At 35.4% G+C, this 3,051-nt stretch overlaps 1 pseudogene; it reads right to left on the bottom strand.

Moving 5' to 3' along the window:
• Positions 1-314: 314 nt before the first annotated feature.
• Positions 315-1,486, bottom strand: LOC123239552 (annotated as a pseudogene).
• Between the last annotated feature and the right edge of the window lie 1,565 nt (positions 1,487-3,051).

The following is a 3,051-nucleotide window of genomic DNA, read 5'->3' as shown; positions in this document are numbered from 1 at the left end:
GGGATGAAGAAAACAAGTGAAATAATGTCATTAAGAAATGTTCTTTTAAAACTGAGACCTAAAGCTTGAATTTCAATATTTTAGAAATTGTTCAACATTAACCATTTAAAAAATGTTATCTAATTCATTTCATTTAATTTACTGCAATAAGTGCAACACTGACAAATGTATAGTCTTTTGTGGCAGTATTGTACACAGAACTAATGAATTATTACTTAATACGTGATATGCATTTAATGAGCTCATATCCAATACATACATTGTTTCCTCGACTTTATTTTTATATTATGCTAATATCTCTCATGAAGTATAACTTAAACAGGTTTATAATCTAGTTTAGATTCCAGATTCTTAGAATCAGCCACTTTTCTGACTGCTTTCATGAAATCTTCCTATACCGCAAAATCATGATCAGCATGAATTGCAGACATACCTGCATCAGTGCAAACATTTCTCAGATCTGCTCCATTAAAGCCATGTGAGAGCTTCACAATTGCTTCATAATCTATTTCACCATGTTTTGTGGCAGGACCTGCATGAATCTTCAAAATGTCTAATCTTGCTTGTTCATTTGGCACATCAATATATATTTTTCTATCTAATCTTCCTGGACACAACAAAGCAAGACGCAATGTGTCTGGTCTGTTCGTAGCCATGATCATTTTGACTCTGTGTAAAGTATCAAATCCATCCATCTGATTCAGTAACTCCATTAGGGTCCTCTGAATTTCTCTGTCAGCTGAAGTACCCTCAGAAAAACGATGGCCACCAATAGCATATATTTCATACATGAAAATGATGCACAGTTGGTGATTCCTGGCATAATTAAACATTTCTCTGATCAAATGAATACTTTCACCAATGTACTTGTCTATAATTGAACTGTAGACAATCCAGTGCCTAGCAAAAGCTCTTGTCAAGAGTGTTTTTCCTGTTCCTGGTGGTCCATATAGTAAACAACATTTTGGAAGTATTATTCCTACACACTGAAATAACTCAGAATTTGTAAGAGGTAGTTCTATTACCTCTCTTAATTCTCTGACTTGTTCAGATAGCCCTCCAATCTTAGAATAAGAAACATTCCTAGGGTCCTCATGAGACATATTGTAAAACAGTGGATCAACTTCTCTTGGCAAGTGTCTCATAATAGGAGTGTAGTCATATCCAGAGCAACTCTTGTCCCTGGCTTCAGCTTACTTTTGTCAAGCTGACACCGATAACCCACAATATTTTGGTCCATTTATTTCTTTAACAATGAATTTTCTTCTGTTGACTGTTTAAGTACTTCACCCACAATCTGCCCAACACTTTGTAAGGCCTTCAGATCGTTTTCAGACTTTTCATATTCCTTGGTAAGCTCTTTCTCTTAAATTTTGAGGCATCCATCAATCTCCTTGTGCTCTAGCAGCTTCTTACAGTAGTCCTGAAGAGCCTTATCTCTTGTGTCCGCCATGATGAGTAGATGCCTCTCATAGGAGATGCTGGGAATGTCCTAGAACACTTTTTCATGTGCTTATTGATAGTTTTGATTTCTTTATCTGAAAACTGTCTATTCATGTCCCTTGCCCATTTATCAATTGGGGAATGGCTTGATTTTTTTGTATATTTTTTTCTGATTTAATATTTTTATTAGACATTTATTAATATTCGTTTTTAATCTGTTTACATACTTTATGCCCCTACTTTCCCCTTCACCCCCCGCTCTCCCCCCACCCATGGCCAACACACATTTCCACTGGTTGTAACAAGTGTCCTTGTTCAGGGTCTATTTCCCATTCATGTCCGCCTCAGTCCATGCATTCAAGCAATTGTTTATCTTATATGTTTCCTCTCCTACAGTCCTTCCTCTGAATGTGGGTAGCATCTTTACCATAAATCCCTCAGAGCTATCTTGTGTCATTGCAGTGCTGCTGGTACAGGAGCCCATTACATTTGATTTTACTATAGTATATCAGTCTCTGTGTACAATGTTCTTCTGGCTCTGCTCCTTTTGCTCTGCATCACTTCCTGGAGGTCTCTCCAATTTGCATGGAATTCTTCCAGTTTATTATTCCTTTGAGCACAATAGTATTCCATCACCCGCATATACCACAATTTGTTCAGCCATTCCCCAATTGAAGGACAACCCCTCATTTTCCAGTTTTTTGCCACTACAAAAAGCGCAGCTATAAATATTTTCGTACAAGTCTGTTTATCTATGATCTGTTTGGGCTACAAACCCAGCAATGGTATGGCTGGATCAAAGGGCAGGCAGTCTTTTATAGCCCTTTGGGCATAGTTCCAAATTGCCAGCCAGAATGGTTGTATCAGTTCACAACTCCATTTTTTTGTATAATTGATTTAGTTCCTTATATATTTGAGAAATTAGACCTTTGTCAGAGGTTTTTGTTATAAAGATTTTCCCCCAATTTGTTGCTTTCCCTCTAATTTTGGATGCATTGGTTTTGTTTGTACAAAACCTTTTTAATTTAATGTAATCAAAATTATTCATTTTTCATTTTGTGATATTTTCTATTTCTTGCTGTCTTAATTTTTTTTTCTTTCCCATAGATCTGATGGGTATACTATTCTGTGTTCATATAATTTACTTATAGTTTCCTTCTTTATATTTAAGTCAGTTACCTATAATGAATTTATCATTATGAATTTATTATTTATAGGATGTGAGATGTTCACCTAGACTGAATCTATCCTATACTGTTTTCCAATTTTCCCAGCAATTTTTATCAAACAGTGGGTTCTTGAGATCTCAAAAATCTGGCATCTTTGAGTTTATTGTACACTATGTTGCCGAGGACATTTATTCCAAGTCTATCCCATTGATCCTCCCTTCTATCTCTCAGCCAGTACCATATTGTTTTCATGACCACTGCTTTATAGTACAGTTAAGATCTGGTACTGTGAGGCCACCATGTTTCATTTTTTTTCATTATTTTCCTTGATATTCTTGATCTTTTGTTCTTTCAAATGAACTGTGTTATAATTTTTTTTTCAAAAAAAAGTTTCTTGGTAGTTTGATAGGTATGACACTGAATAAGTAAATTAATTTGA

This window comes from Gracilinanus agilis, chromosome 3 (assembly GCF_016433145.1).
Source record: "Gracilinanus agilis isolate LMUSP501 chromosome 3, AgileGrace, whole genome shotgun sequence".
NCBI lineage: Eukaryota > Metazoa > Chordata > Mammalia > Didelphimorphia > Didelphidae > Gracilinanus > Gracilinanus agilis.
Note: the sequence above shows the minus strand (reverse complement) of the source record. Positions and strands in the feature narration are given on the sequence as shown.